The sequence below is a fragment of the Eschrichtius robustus genome, chromosome 1 (assembly GCF_028021215.1).
Source record: "Eschrichtius robustus isolate mEscRob2 chromosome 1, mEscRob2.pri, whole genome shotgun sequence".
In the NCBI taxonomy this organism is placed as follows: domain Eukaryota; kingdom Metazoa; phylum Chordata; class Mammalia; order Artiodactyla; family Eschrichtiidae; genus Eschrichtius; species Eschrichtius robustus.
Genome location: NC_090824.1, coordinates 177,321,987 through 177,339,084, shown reverse-complemented (window position 1 = coordinate 177,339,084; position 17,098 = coordinate 177,321,987). Strand labels below are relative to the sequence as shown.

The 17,098-nt window shown below is 43.7% G+C and overlaps 1 pseudogene; it reads left to right on the top strand.

Annotated features, from left to right (window-relative positions):
• The first annotated feature begins 765 nt into the window (after positions 1 to 765).
• On the top strand, positions 766 to 5,586 carry LOC137765353 (diacylglycerol kinase zeta-like; annotated as a pseudogene).
• The last annotated feature ends 11,512 nt before the right edge of the window (positions 5,587 to 17,098 follow it).

The following is a 17,098-nucleotide window of genomic DNA, read 5'->3' as shown; positions in this document are numbered from 1 at the left end:
TATTTTAATAAAACACTTCAAAGGAATGAGCACAACATCCTTCAAGGCAAAGACATTGCCATTCTCACCTTCAGTGGAGCAGGGACTTCTAGTCTCTCTAGCAATGGTCGTGACCTCCATTAAGCCATGCGGGTACTCTGCACCCTTCAGACCAGACCTAGAATCATACCAGCTCCATATAGTAAATAAGATGGCAATGGTAACTGATCTCATCCCACAGTAGACCTTCAACAAAAAGAGAAAAATAGTCATTGCAATTTGGCTGAGCCAAATGGCACTTACAATCCAGGGAGTTTCCTTTTTTTTTTTTTAATCCCCCTGTCTCCAGCACAAACTGTCTCAGGCTCAGACTGGTCCATTCTCAGTTTGCCCATCATTTCTCAGCCCCAGAGAACATGCCTTTGAACCTTTTCCTCCTGCAAGAACTAGGTCAGGTACTCTGGAAAGCCTTGTCTGTCCAATCACCCCACAGGGATTGCTTCCTTTTTCTGGGGCATCTCTACAAGGCATCCCTTATTGGGCACCGAGCATAGACGGTTCTCCTACTATGTTTGCCATTTCTTCAGTCAATCACTCTATATTGAAATGCTTAGCAGGCGCCAGGCATGGTGAGGTGCCGGGAATACAAAGCTACGTAGTAAACACAGACCCTGTCTTTGAGTGGTCCCCAGTCTGTTGGGGTAAACAGCTTGGCTCCTCAGAGTCTGAAAACTCCTGAGGGCAGAGGTCTCTGTGATTCTTTTTGTTTCCCTCCCAGCAGCTCGCATGCTCCCTGACTCAGGTAAGAAGCACTCAGTGAATAAGGGTTGATTCAAATATGCAACCAAAAAATCCAAAAGAGAATTTCCCCAAAACTGATGCATGAAAATGCTTCATTTTCAACTCAAAGTTTCTAACAAATGCCAAGATTTAACCCTCAGAACAAGAGCAATACAGCTCAATTCCTTTAGGCGTTTTCTAATTACCATTTACCTGCTCTCTAATTTAGGAATTCTGGAGGGGATTGGAAGGGGCAGTGGGGTGGGGGGATGACAGTACATTTGCATAACAAAATATGTTTATAGTAAGAGATTCCAGTCCCTCAAAATTAAAAAGAAACCCAAACAAATTTGCAAGGATGAGGGGACAGTTTTTCTTCTTCCTCTTACCTCTAGCAAACAGCTCAGTCATTCTGAATGTCTTTAGAGGGTCCCTTTCTTCCACTGGAGGGTACATTAGCTAAGCACATCATTTATCGCTAACCAAAGACCCAAAAATCACAGAAGAGGGAAGTTGATCACTGCTCCCAAGACTGTGGAACAAAAGCCATACATTTTCCTGAGGAGACAGCCTGGCTCTGCATCTCTGTCATTCCTTCAGGGACACTGGAATTCACCTCCAGGACAGTCCCAGACAAAGCAGTGCCTGCCACAGCCAAGTGACCCACCCTGGATGCCTTTATGTGCAAGCCCCGCCCTCTTCGCCCATTCCTGCCCCTCCCAAGCCCTTCCAGTACCTGCCACACCTCACACCCAGAGCAGCAAAGCACGGGGACCCAAGGCCATATATTTTGACCAGTGTTCCTTCCCTCCAAAGCAGATTTCCATCCGAGAGTCTCATCAAGATAAAAAGAATCAGAAAATAAGAGGGGTTGGAGAAAAGGGAAGAGAGGGGATGGGTAGGATCATTTTAATTATGAATTGATAGCATAAAAGTCCTGTGGAAACTCAATATTTGTTAATCAGATTTGGTTCAGAGTAAACTTTAAAAAAAAAATTTTTTTTAACGCATAGTCTGTGTTTTCCTAGAGTTTATTGACAAGAGTGAGTTGGTCTCAGCTGCATTCAGCTTCCTGATATGACACCCAAGACTTATTCTGTGACAACACATCCTGCTGGTCATGGGTTTCACTATCTATTTCCAGGTAAAAGGAAAGAAGAAGAAGGAGAGGGAGGAGGGGTGGAGGGGGAGGAGGAGGAGGAGAAGAAGAAGAAAATGGCATCCATAATGTAATTATTTTCAAGTGGGATTTTTACAAGCAGTTTAATGTAAAAGCTCATACAAATTAGGAAGGCTTGTTTAGAGTCAGAAGGACCTGTATTTCAATCCAGCTCTGCAACTTACTAGCTGGGTGACCAAGCAAACTACTTCGGTCTTCTAAACCTTAAAATGTGAGGATTAAATACATGTGATCAATATGATTAAATAGTGTATATACAATAGTGGAATGCAGATAAAGGACTGAGCAGAATGCCTGGCATTTAGTTAGCCCTCAATATGTGGAAAATAGAGAGAGTGAGAGAAGGAGAGAAGGAGATGAAAAGACATATTAATCTGTCTCTCTGTCTCCCCCCACTCCACCCCCGTGTCTCTCTGTTTACACCTCTCTCTTTACACACACACACACACAGAGCCATAGATCTGAACCTAGACAGACGTCCCACATAATGACAGTTGAATAGATCTGGGCATTCCTGAACCCTAGTCCTCGGTTGATCCTGGAGGAAGAGGGTTATATCAGGAGAAAGTTGAGAAAGAGAATTCAGCCCAGAGTGGACTCCCAGAGAATCAGAAATAATTGGACCTTCAGTCCACCCAGAATAATATAGGATGACTTCACAAACCAAGTCATTCCCTTTAACTATCCTCTAGCCAAGGCAGAACCCAGGACTGGAGGTCAAAGTGCTTTTAAAGCGTTTTGCAGAAGAGAGCAGAGACCCCTCCTCAAATTTCTAATCAGTGCAAAAGAGGGAATTTGGTTATTTTTCTCAGATCTCTTCTTCACTCCATTTCCCTGTACCAGAAGTCTGCCTCGGCCACCATGGACTGCTTCAGTAAACCCTTACTGACCACTTATTACGTGTCTTGTGCTGCCATGATGGTACTGAAGATGCAGGGATTGATTGGACCATTGGATTGAGAAGCCTGAGAAGCAAAGAAATACTTATCATTGGATCATTGGTCAAAACAAAAATTCTGGCTTGTGTTTATGTACAGTGCCATGAGAACACAAAGGAGGGATGGACGGGAGCACCAAACTCAAGGCAAGAGAGTCAGGAAAGACTTCCCAGAGACGATGACTCCAGAGATGAATTTTAAAGAAAGAGTAGGAGTACTTTATGCCAAGGCTGGGGCTGCAGGTGGGAGTCATACTGAAAGCACAGAGTCAAGAGAAAGATCGGAATGAGAGCTCTAGATGCTTCCCAGGGCGGGGGAGGAGAATTCGAATCTCAAAGATGAGACCAAAGAGGTAAGCAAGACCAGGCTGGCTTATGAAGTACCAGTTAAGGAGTTTGGATTATTTCCTGAAAACTATAAGCCTTTAAGCAATGGAATGATAGAATCAAATTTCAGTTTCAGGAACTACACTCTGATGACAGTGTGAAGAGATTGAAGGTGGGAATTGGGAGGTGAGGGGTGAGATAAAGTTGAGATGCAGGCATGAAAATGCCTCATTTTTACTCAAAAACAGTCACGTGTACCACGACTTCATCCCCTGAATGAGAATAATACAGGTCAATGCCTTTAGGTGTTTTCCAACTATTCTTTACCTGTTTCCTAATTTAGGGATTTTTAAGCAGATAGGGATTAGCAAAATTGCTAACTGAATTCCTGTTTGAAATAATGGAGACATTAAGAAAGACTCCCAGATTCCTGCTTGGAAAATGAGGGGAACATGATGCCATTCACCAAGTAAGGATGAGAAGGAAAGAAGATCGGGAAGGAATGGAAGGGAGATGACTTCAGCTTGACCTTCTGAATTTGGGGTCCTGGGGTATCCGGAAGGACAGATACCCAGTGGGCAGTTATATATATTCATCTGGAACTCAGGAGAGGAATCTGAGCTAGAAACAGAGTCGGGACACATCCGTTCCTGAGGAAAGCTCACCTGGGAAGTGCGTGCAGCGAGAAGACCAAGGTCAGAACCGGGCCAACACCAACACGTAAGCACGGTCTGTGCTTCCACAGTAGGAACAGCCAGAGATGAGAAAGGTAAATAGTGTCAAATGCAAGAGGAGAGTCAAGCAGGTAATGGAAAAAGCCCAGGGGATTTAGTAACTTAGATGATCTCAAGGAAGTTCGTTCAGGGGCACGGTGTGGTTGGATGGCATTCTCCTTCTATTTCACTGTGACATTTGACTCACTGCTACTTCAACTTACAACTTTCCTGATGGTGTAAAAAGCAGATCAGGAGCTGCTTGGGCCCTATTGCAGAGTGTCGACTCAGCAGAGGTAAAAAGTCAACCACCAGCTGCTCAGAAGGTCAGCGGTGGTAACCAGGAGACACATGAGCAGGTGTGGGCTAAAGAGCCTTCAGAAAAACTTTCTGATCGTGGCCATCCGCTTCTATTACCCTAGTATAGTTTAGCAAGGAAATAAAAATGTTCATTTTAGTTAGAATTCCTTAGAATTGCAAAGTTCCATCTAATAGTTGGGTTTTAATCGTCTTTCTATTTACCGGGCTCTGCACATCCAAAACCAAGTGAGGGTGTGTATGCTTATTCTTTGCCCAGGTGGGGTCTTTCAGAAGAATTCGGTGCTTCAGACCTGAAACCGCAGGGCATCGCTGTGCTGAACACCCCCCGGGTACGGCGCAGGCACCATGCCTGGGGCCACCCCGGGGGTCCCCACGACTCCGAGCCCTAGCGGCAGGAGGATGGCCACGGCGAGGTCAATGGCTTCACCGGGGGGGTCCCGGGCAGCCCCATAGGTGCGGGCACGCAAGGTTGACGCAGCGCCACGAGGCAGTGCTCGCCACAGCCAAGGCCATCCGGGTGCAGGTGGATGGGGTGCCCCGCCAGCGCGCAGCCTGACATGCTCTCAGCTTCCTGTGCCGCCCGGCCACCCTGCAGAGCGAAGCTGCCAGTGCCCAAGCAGCTGCGGGTGGATCCAGGCGAGCAGCCAGCACGCACGGCCACGACGCCCAGCTTTACAAGGTGTCGCTCAAGGAGGCCTCCGTGCCACTGGGCAAGGTGGTGGTCCCGGGTGACCGTGACCTAGAGCATCTGCCGGGCCCACATCAAGAGGCCCCAGCAGGAGCCCAGAGGGGCGGGAGTCACATCCCTGATGTGCCTGAACTGGCCCCCAGGTGGTGCTTCCTGGAGGCCGCCACTGTCAGCCGCTTCTACACGATCGACCCAGGCCAGGAGCCCCTCAGCTATGTGACTGAGATCGCACGCAGTGAAATTTATATCCTGGACCCAGAGCTGCTGGGGCCATCGCCCGGCCTGACCTCCCACGTCCCCTCTCCCCACCTCACCTTGCTCCCATGCCTCGGTCACCGCCGGGGACGCCGCACCTCTGCAGGGGAGCTGCATGAGGCTGCCGAGAGGAAGGACTCCTGTAAGATCCAGACGCTGCACCAAGCTGTGGGGACCACCAGTTCCTGCTCCCCGTGGTCAGTACCGGCAGCAGGGAAGGGGTCTGCTATGTTCTGGACCACCGCCGCCCCCCGCAGCCCGCCTTGATGCTGTGCAGGAGGACGGGGAGACCCGTCTGCACCAGGTGGCGGCCCTGGACTATCGCGCCACCTGCCACTACATCCGGGAGACGGGAACCTTCGTTATGAAGACAGAGCAGGAGGGCCACGTGCCCCCGGCAGGCTGAGAGGCCTCAGGACGCCAAGCCGGCCACCTACCTAGAAATGGGTAGTGTGACCTGATGATCTAGTCAGAGGACCAGGAGATGGCTGTGTAGCTGTGAGGCCAACACTCGGCAGTAAGGGGGACCAGCCAGATGATGACCACCCCCTCCTGGCCCGCTTACTGCCATGTGCCAGCTGGAGAGCTACAAGGGGACCCATTCCCCAGGAAAGGAGCCGCCCAGACCTAGGGCTGGACTCAGGACCTGGAGGGTCTCACCTGTCCCGCTGAGGCCCCAGCGTGACCCACGGGCTCACAGGGGAACAGGAAACTGAAGGGGGCTATGGGCTTCTGAATATGGATATTGTGTAAGAAGGAACAAATTTGTATATGGGATTTCTTGAGATTTCGTGATGAATAAAAAATTAACTGGATGGTTTACTTATTGCCAACATAATGACAAATTAGATATGGGAACTAAGGTACATGTCAACTTCGTTTTTTTTAAATGGACACAGTAATTAGTTATGTATCAAATATAAAGGTCACAGAGCAAATGTACTCATTTCTAGTCAGTATCGGGGATGTAGAGAATTAATTAGAAAAAGATGTCAACCAACTCCCACATGTTAAAAGACACAGAGCTCATCTGTCACCTTTCCCAACATCCCCCATTCCAGCCATAATTATTACAACAGTGACGAGCTTGTAATTCTTCCATTTCGCTTTTGGACATTGTGATCTTGTTATTTCTTTTCCTCTGAATTGTTTCAGCAAATGTTGGCAAGAGAGATTCTGTACCTAATTAAGACACAATCATCTTATTTCAATTTCATTGACAAAATGTGTTGGACAAGATTAGCTATCTCGCATTGATTCAAAGTATTTGAAGGTGCGGCTGGTGTGACCCATGGTTACATAGCTTTGCTACCTCATATATAAACACGTCCTAAAAGACAATCCTAATCCCAGGAAAGAAACATTTCCAGCGCCATCTAGAACAGCACTGTCCGAAAGAAATACAATGTGATACTTATATGCAGTTTAAAATTTTCTAATTTAGGAATAATAATACCTCTCTTAGCTACCTCTGAAGTGGTCATCAATTAAACAGTGGTAATGAAATTGTCATTATATAAAGACTACCTATTACTATTACCAATTCAACTTAAGTCTCAACCGACATTTATTATCTGTTGTGTTGCACGCATTCTTAGAGACTTCTGTGTCCATCATCCTTCCCTTTATCCCAAACTATCCCCCAATCCAGCATAATATCTCCTCTCCCATAAACTCATCTACGTCAGCCTTGTGTTTTCCTCACCATCCCAAGAACTGCTTACCTTCACCAATGGCTTCCAAATGCTGGTACATTGGTGAGTACCAGGCTGTGAAAAAGTTTTCACAGGTCCAAGTCAAAATAATAATAGTAATAATCGTCACAGCCATGTAGATTTTCTTCATAAAGCCAAATCGGTTAAATCTAAATAATTTCTGTTATTCTGAGATTGCCCTTCCTCTTTTTTTTTTTTTTTTCTAAAGTGTCTCCTTTTTTTTAAATGAAAGGATGATGGTAGTGGTGGTGGTGGTGGTGATTATGATGATGACAGACTTTTTTTGTTGTTGTTTTTGTTAATGCCCTTTTTAGGCAAAAATGTTAAATGGCAATATTTATCCCCACCATTTTAAAAAATATCCTATTAGATCCATGAAGTCCACATTCCATGCCTCCACCTTCTCAGGTGACAGTGAGTTGAGGAGAGGGTCCTATCTTACTATTGTTTAGCCAAATTCCCTGCTGAAGACCCTTCACTGGCTACTCATTATTGTTGGGTTAATATCAAAATCCTGAAAATACTCATGCAAGCAGCTTCGTATCTGGTTTCTGTCTCCTTTGTCTGCTTCAGTCTTGCTGGTCACCCGCCCTGTCCCACGTCCCCACCCAAGGTCTAGGTATGAAGATCTTTCTTTTTTTCCATCAAAACTCAGAACTCCTTTCTCTTCAGAGCCTTCACATACGTGCTCTCTGCCTGGAATACCCTCTCCTTGCCCACTCCCTTCATTCCTCCCCCTCCCCCCCGGGCCAGCGCTCACCATCTTTCAGGGCCGGCTGAAATGGCACACCTCCCAAGAACTCTCTGGGGTCCTCCCAAGAGATCTTTTTCCTACTTCACAGAGCGGAGATGTTGCCACCCACAGGAGAAAGTAAATGGATTTCCCAAAGGTAGAGCCAGAACTGGGTCCAAAACCTAGGTTTCCTGGTGACAGAATAGAGAGGTCTTGACAGAACCTCTATGCCCCAATGACGTCTTGATATTGGTGGAGTGAGGTGAGGTAGGGTGTGATGTGGGAAAATAAGGGGGGAGGGATTGAAATGGAAGGGCCCAAGACAGAACTAGCTGCTCCTGCCTCAACTCAAAACCCAACCCCATCAGGAGACAAGGTCATTAACAATTCTGTGTTACCCTTGGTGGGTTAAATGTAAATCTGGATAAATCCTTTGTAGCCTTAAAAACAAACGAAAGAGAAGCCTTTCTGAAAGAGACATCTGTCTCTTCTTTATACATATTACAATGCCTGTAAAATGTCCATTTTTCTCATTCCCTTCCACCTCTGCTTTCTGTAGAAGAATCCCCGTTGCACAGCAACAAGGCCGACAGGCTCTGGGACTGTTAGCCGCGGGTCCCCTCCGCGCCAGCTGACCTGGGCCGGCTCACCTTTGTGTGACACCAGCAACGCCATCTCTGCGAGCTCCTCAGCCACTCTGTCAGCAGGTCCTTTGTTCAAACCCACTGCCTCTAAGGAATGGAGGCATCCAGGGAGCTGGGACACCCGGGGGCCCCAGGGGCACCCTCTGGGGAAGCTGCCTAAAGATCACCTTCCACCCTCCTGGCTGTTTACAGCACTTACCTAAAGGATGCTTAAGAGCCATTTTTCACAATGGATGTTTTGTGAGGACTCCCCCCCAAGCAGTGTAAACTAAAGATCCCCAAACATGTTGCTTGGAGTCTGGAGCAACGTGGGTATTTGGTTCAGTAGTTCACAGTCCTTTGCCACCAAAAAAGCAAAAAAAAAAAAAAAAAGGACCCTTGTAGGCCTTTCAGACACATCCCTATAAGAAATTATATAACAAAGCCCAGCCTATAGAAGAAAATGCCAAACAAAACTCCTGTCCCAGCTGCTGTTCAAATCTCTGATGGGGCTCATTCTGGAATGACCCTCAGGAGGGAAGTTGCTCAAGCAAGTGACATGACTCATTGGTTTATGAAAGCTGGGACAAACAAAAGGAAGCAAGTTCCTGGAGAAACAATAGGAAATATGAATGGTTTGTCTTCTGGAGAGCATGAGAACGGGGCCTCTTCTTGGCAGTCGGGGGAATCCTGCTGGAAGGCAGGACATTGTCTTCCCCGACTGGGTCCTCTGCAAGCACTCGGCATGACCTCACACACCCTCCATGTCCTGTTCTGCCCGGGGAGCCCCCTGCATTTCTTGACCTTTCCTCCAGTGAACCAGCATGATGGGAACCACGAGAATGAGAAGGGGGAGAGCCAAAGAGATACCACTCTGACTGGATTCCTTGTCATTTATCCAGGGTTAAAGCAGAGAGAAATCTAACGCCGAAATAGCATCAGTGGGGCCACCCATTCCTTTACCTGTGCCATGACCATAAATGGCAACAAAATGGAGCAAGGATGAGAAGTTCATGGTTATCTTAGTGAACAGGAAAAAAATGGGGGTGGAGGCTGTGAAAATAGGCCACTGGTTGAGTAATTACTCTACAGTATTTTTCTACTGGTAAAAATTGGGAATGTCAGCAGAGAATAAAGTACTTAGGACTTAGAGCTGGCCCTCCTTTGCCCACCTAGAAGAAGAGCCACATAGGGGTGATAAACTCTTTGAACTGTGTCTAAGTACCAGTACTGTTTACTTTGAGGAAGGAAACTGTCAGTTCTGTTTCTTCACAAAGAGCCAACCACAATGTGCCTGATGGATTTGGGACTAGTGAAAGAGGGGCCCATCAAGTGTAGGAAACAAGGTTTATCTTGGGATTAGATTTAGGAAGACAAAAGTCACCAGGAGACAGCTGGGCAGGCATTGTTTGCTGTGAAACTCCAAGCATGGAGCTGTTTTTCTTGAGGGTTCCCCTCACATCCTGGGTGGGGATAGGAGACAAGACCCTAAAGTACTCTTTCTATTATTCACCATTTTTAAGAAAAGTAGATTTCCCCCCCCCCCACTCCAGTAGTTTAGATGGCGATTTCTTCCTCCTTCCCACAATACTATTCTCTCTTAATTGAGAGTAACACCAAAACTTCACGCTCAGAGGGTTATTAATAATCAGTATGGGGAGAGTTCCGTTCCATCAAGGAATTCCACCTGAAATGTCTTGAATGTTGAGAACTACTGGGGCAGGAAGCAGATTTGGAAAGTCTACCCTTTCTGTTTCTGAAAGCAAATGTAAAGTAAAGCATATATGCCCAGGGATAAAACAAAGAAAACTCTCATGGGCAAAGTCGAAACGTGTGTGGACTCGAGACCTGGGAAAGTTCTTTCCAGAGCGTTCCATGACACAAGCATATGCAATTTGAAAAATGAAGAGTTTCACTTAAGGTTAAACATACTTTGAGTCACTGGCAAGCGCTGCTACCAAAGGAAAAAAAAAAAATCAGAATTCAAGGAAGAGGCCAAAATGTCCTTTATTTGCAAAACACTTTTTCTCCTAGTCCATGAAGTAAATCTTACGCTCTCGAAAGAATTCAGAGGCTTCAAAGTTGCTGACAAATTGACCAAGTATGTCTGCTGTAATGGCTTTTACTCTACTCTCAGAAAATGTTCAGACTTTGGTATTGCCATTTTTCTAAATACTACAGGCTGGCCTGCTCCCACTTCATCTTGCCAGTAAGCAAGACAGACTACTCCTTTTTTTTTTTTTTTAACAGATTTAAATATTCTGTTGGGAAACTCTGTTGTGTCTTAGATCCATTTTGCTCAGCATTTCTTTTAACTCCTGCCCTCTTTTCCATTAAGATGAAAATCTCGTACCTTTCCTCCTAAAATAGCCAATATTCCCCTCTGTTGAGATTATGTCTTCAAGGTGGGAACCAGTTGTTCAACCCTCACAGCCAGTTTTGTAAAGGTTTATTTTGTGTTCTTTGTACTATGAAAACAATATTTTCCCCACTCTTTTCAAATAAGAGATCGTGGGCAAAGAGAAAATGCTTTTCCAAACCATCTCCAAATAGAATATTCCCATATGACAGCCATTACCTACCCCACGACCCAATCTGAGTTGGGAAATCTTCCTTGGATTGTTGCTTTTCCAAAAGCACCCACACTTGGTAAGGATAATCTTTAAGGTTCTAACCATACTTCTTAAATATTCGAATTCATGGTGAGTCTCAAGGAAGCACAAATGATTGATTTTGGTGACAAACTGAGGGAGACTGAACAAAAGAACTGTAGTTTTTTTCTGTTGGGGTGTTTTATTTATGTATTTTAATTATACCACGGAGATTCCCTAACTGGGCTCTTTGAATCCCAAAAATCTTAATGGAAATTTGATGAGTTCAAAGAGCTTCTTAGAAACAGTGGGTTTGCTTTTGAAGAAGACACACGATGTAATGCAAGCCATCCACCATGTTATTAACTAAATCAGTTTATTTCTTCTTGTCGTTTGCTATTTGCTCTCATTATGTCCCCTTCAATTTTATTTGCTTTGAATAATAAAAAAGAGGAAATGAATCATAACTTCCTGCAAACGAATTTTAAAAGCTTACACGAGGTTTCGGCCACTTAGAGATCCTTGAACGAAGAATGGTCCTCTGGTCTCTGGGAACTTGGTTCTGTAGGACAAAGTCTCGGAGGTAACACCACTGATGCGGTAAGAGAGGTAGGTGGTTCCCCAAGCCCTGCCTCTGACCCAGGCTTTCAGATCAGATCACTCAGCTCTGGAGTTCCGGGGGGCAAAAAATGCTGCTTATTTAATTGGATAAACAAAATTCTTTCCAAAATCAAAACTAATTTAGATGTCATCTAAAGAGTGCTTCTAATACAATGGTGGGAAAACCTGTTCTGGGCCATTTAAGACACTGTGATGGGGGCTGGACTCGGACCAGCTCACCTTCTTCATCTTAGTGCGTCCCCCACCCAGCTGGACCCGGGAACCCGATGTGTGCTCAAAGCCGGGGGCAGGAATGACTGACCCACTGCAGGCCTGTGGACACACAGAGGATGAAAGAACAAGCATCTGCCTAAAAGCTGAAAGTAAGAGAATCCCCACGCAAGCTAGTGTGGGCAGGAGTCAAGAGAGTGCCCCTGGGCTAAGACAAGTCTTGCTTCCTTCAGGACTCCAAGTCTCCATCTAAAGGAATTGCGGGGAGTCAGGTGAAAACCTCAGAACCCTCCATGCTCCCTGGGAAGACGGAGGAAGGACGTTTGTGAAATTCTGCTCTGAGTCTGGGAGTGTAAGTCTGATGACAAGCCTCCATGTCTCACTAGCTTCTGTCGCTGGGGCTCAAACAAAAGACAGAACAGCAAACCTCCTGAGTTTCCCCTCCATTCAAAACATATTCCCAAGAGGAGAAAAAGACAGAAAAAGGTCAAGAGTAGAGGGTTTTGTATGTTTGGACATACAAGAAGGCAAAGGAAGTCAATACAATGATGCACAAATCTGGACAGAACTTAGAGACAGAGTCTGTCCAACTCTCACAGACTATGTACCAGGTATGCTCTATGGGAAGAGTGAAGGAGTGTCTTCTGGGGCTTCCAGCAGATTTTGAAGGATTTAAAGCATATATTTTATTCTCATAAACTGTTATATATTTTCCCTGTTGGGCCATTACTTCTCTTTCTGTGTCTGTCTCTCTCTCTGTATGTTTTGAGAAACACAAGCACAAAGAATACTGCAAAAACAGTGCCCACTGACTTGATTGAGGATATGTGTTCTGACAAAACACTTTAATACTGGTTCATCTCTTTGGGGATATATTCCATAATTTTTCTCTCGAGGGTGGTGGTAACTGCTAAAACCTTACACCTACAAGAACCGTACTCTGCTCTGTGGATATCTCGTTTCTTTCTTCAGTCACTTCTGTATACAGATTCCCTCCCTGCTTCGGAATTGGGAGTTCTGACTAAGGTAAATTCTAGAATTTAATCAATAAACATAATCACGTTTAGTCTTTAGTCGCTTGTATGTGTAAAACTATAGAGGAAGTATGATAAGGCAGTGAAAAACAAAACTCCGATGTTAGACCCTTTGGATTTGAATCCCAACTCCAAGGGCGTGAGTATTGTGTGACCTTGGGTGGCTTGTCTCTCCCTAAGCTGACAGCTGGGGGGCTAAACCTCCCTGGGGCTTAAAGATGATGGAGTGAGGATGTATGTTATAACCAGAAAGGACTTGGAAAAGGGCCTGGCATGCAGCAAGCACTGTAGAAGTGTTTGCTATTCTTATTTAATCTATTAGTGATGCCAAATTGCCAGGGAATTAACTAACTCTCCATCTAAAAGCCTAGTGATTCCGTTATTCTTTCAACCATCCTTTGCATAAATATGGGTGTGTACACACACGTGTATCCTTGTACGTATATATGGGTGCACGCATGCACACACATGAAGTTTTTTCTAAGTTTCAGACAACATTAGGATACATTGCCTAAGAGTAAGGATAAACTACTTAACCACAATAATATAATCACCCATGAAATTCTGTAATAATTCCATACTATAATCTATTAAAATATCTAATCCATATTTAAATGTCCCCAATGACACCAAGAATTTGTTTTTATAGCTGTTATTTTCCAAACAGGATTCAGTCGGAGTCCAAGCATTGGATTTGGTTCTTATGATAACTGCTAAAGCCCCCTCCCCCCAGAAGTTTTCCTATACCTTCCCCAATAGAATTCCTTAACCAGAGAAATTAGGGAACCCCTGGCTCAGAACCATTTCTGTTGACTTCTGCTGTTCTTCACACAGCTCAGAGGGATGTCTGTTGTGGTTTCCAACCGTTGTATTTCCATTAAATGAAACCTCGACTGAGAACAGTAACCTCTGGGGACCGGTCACCACCCCTCTCCGCGCTGAAGTTTCCTGGGAGTTTTATATTCCTTTGTGTCTCCAGCGTACCTGCTTTCTTTGTTTAATTGTTATTTTAGAAATCTTTGCCCACTCTTCCTTTTCCCTGCCCTTCTTACCATCAGGCCTGACACCCAGCGTCTCGAAGGTGAGAACTGAACTCCTGCTACGTTGGCCTCTGTCTCATGTTCCCACACTGACTGCCAACCCTTCCAACAGAGAGCCAGCGAGACAGGGACAGGAGGCTTTTACTTTGACTTGCAGATTATTCGAAGCTAGACAGTTAAGCTATCTGATGGCTTTGTTCACTTCTCTGTCATTGGGCCTGTACCCTTTTTTTTTTTTTTTTTAGTTTTATTGAAGTACAGTTGATTTACGTTGTGTTAATTTCTTCTGTACAGCAAAGTGACTCAGTTATACACATATATATATATTCTTTTTAATATTAAGTGGTGTGTTCTCCAAACTCTTCTGAGCCATTTTGAAAGCAAAGCTGGCATTTCCTCTTCCAACTGAAAATCTCCAGGAGCAAACTGGATGAGGCTTCCCAGAGGAAAGGGTTTGGTTTGCCCCTTCCCAGAGGGTCACCGTGCTATCTATTGACACATTCCAAAGCCTCATAAAAGCTGTCAGAGACTACCCGAGAGAAACACCCATTAAGTATTATGGGTCTTGATCTTTACAGCTCCTAATAACTTTTCCCTTTGAGTTTGCCCAGAGCTCCGCACATAATTAAAACAAATAAACAAACCAACCTTATTTCTGCCTTGCCTATGAGTTTGCTGTGTGACCTCAGGAAAGTCACTTAACCTTTCTGGTCCATATTTTCTTCTTCTGTTAGGACCAAAAAAAAAAAATAGTATGGACAGAGAAATCACTAAAGAATAAATTATCATAATAATTGAGTAGATTTTTTAAAAAAATCTTTAATTCATCACTTTAAAAATATATCTAAAATCAGAGAAAACTTAGTTACTTCTAAATGACTAAGTTTTAAAAGACTGAATTTCCAAAACATAGTCACTCATCTAAGCATATAAAACTTCCCTTAAGAGTCAAAGATCACATAAAGGTCTTCCGTATTTTTGCCGAAAGCAAACCAAAATAAGGTAGGAGGAACTTGAAAGGGAAAGGAAATTTCTCTTTTAAATGTCCTGGAATCATCGCTGTGTGGTCAAAGCAAATGTTTTCATGTGACTCTTATTTTTTGCATTAAGTATATCAATAACTCTTAAGCTCTGATCTGATCCAAAAGTTTCCATCATTTTCCCAAAGGGACCTCGTTTTCTCAGGATGAATTTATATAAATTTTGTCCAATAGAGATATTACCAGCTAAAATGTTTTTGTTCTGGGCTTCTAACATTGCAAAGCTCTGTCTCAGCTGAGTACCCATTTAGCCTCATTCTTCATAGCTCTTTGGCAAATGCTTTCTCACTGTTTTTTGTTTTTAGCGAAATATGAATACTTCACCTTAGTTCACAGAGGTCTGCCACCCCTTCTTTTGTGCTCTTAGAGTTGCCATGAAATTCATAGTGTTATGAATTATTTTGAGGGTGTCACCATATGGTGATTATATTCTGATCTTACTTCATTCCTATGGGCCTTTCCTCCCCCATTTCCCAATGGTAGTCCTATTTCTACTGTTTGGGAAAAGCTCAGAGAATCTAAACAGACTTTAGGAGTCTAAAAATTTAAAAATATGCACAGGGCGTATCTTCTAAATAGAGAACTTGAAACCCTAAATTCTAAAAGCCTAGCTTACTTCCATCTATTTTCAAAAGCAAAGAACAATATTTTATCTTGAAATTAAAGTTAACATAAATAACAATGTTTGGAGAAAACTTTCTGCCAGTGTCTAAAGCCAAAGGGACAGGCTGAGTCCTTGCTGAGGCCTGAAAGAGAATTAGGGGAAAGTCAGAGATTTCCTGTCTTTGTAATGAGTTTACTAATTAAATCTTAATTGTAAACCAAGCTGAGCAAAATTTAAATGAACCTCTGGTGCCAGCAGCCAGGTTATTACGGTGGAATTGTTTATAAGGACAGGAAAGTGACTTTCTAAACATCAGATTCCTGTGCATTAGCCAAGACTCGGAGAAAGTTCCCAAGAGGGGAAACACAGAAAAAGGCAGGATAAGTGACTTGGGCCTTAAGATAATTAAATGACACTGAGATGTCTCCAGTGCCCTGAATTCAGTGATTGCCGGGGGCCGCCATCTTTCTGTTTGGATGAGCTGGAAGCAGCCACATCTGCAATAACCCATGTGTTTTCCCCCCATTTTACAGCCATTTCAGCAGCAACCTAACAGTGATGGAAATGGAAATTCCTTTACTTTGTAAACCCTGACTGTTCTATTGAAAAATAAGCCTTGCAAATACACAGAAGTCCAAGCACTGGAGAGAAACCAAGCTGCCATAATAAGAGAGTGAAAAAGAAAGTTGATTTTATTTTCTCCTGGTATGATGGGAGAGAAATAAAAAGCAGGGTGTAAAATAAATAAAAACAAGAGTCTTGTGGCTATGTACGTGGTTCAACATTATTTATTAGAAGATTAAGAAAATGAATTATCCAAATGCTCCTATTTTGCTTTGATTGTTTATATTCACTCATTTAAAGTGAATTCACTCATTAAAGTGAATAAACTTCCGTATAGCCTTTCTTTTTAGAGGCAATTTTTACAGCCAGCTTTTCTTTTCCTTATAAGTGTATTTGGCCATTAAAACCCTCCATTTGTGAAAAAGAATATATATATATGTATGTATGTATAATTGAATCACTTTGCTGTACACTTGAAACCTATACAACATTGTAAATGTAACTATACTTCAATTTTTAAAAATCCTCCATTTGCCTCATTTTCCACTGGAAATGGGCCTATGTGCTGAGTACCCAGCAAAGTACCCTCACAAACTAGTAGCACGTCACAGAGCAGGGACCATGTGGGAAATATTCCATCGCAATCCTAAAGGCAATTTGGTTGATAGAAGAAGTGTTGGCCGATACATGTGTTCCAAAGGTGGGCGACTGGTAGACATGTTCATTAGCATAATTCCATCCTTTATCTTTCTCTGCTCTCCAAGGAAACCAATGATAGGAACGCTGGGATAGATATTCTATAGAGTAAAGGGTTAAAATAAAAGAGGCAATATAATTTGAAAATATATTAATATTATATATAATTATGATATAATGTAGTCCATTCATTTATGTAATTTCTGAAATGCAAAATGATCTTGCTATTCCACCAAAATTTTTTAAATTTTTTCCTTTAGGCCTGCCCTTGGGTCAGAGTAAGAGAAGTTGCCTTCAGAGCAAATTATGGGACTAGACTCCTTCTATTTGGTCAAATGTCATAATCTATACCCTTGGGTCCTCACATCAGATATAGGTGGCTTGGAGGAAGTCATAATTCCAACAGGAGCCACACTGAACATAAATGTGACATGTCTCTACTCTTCA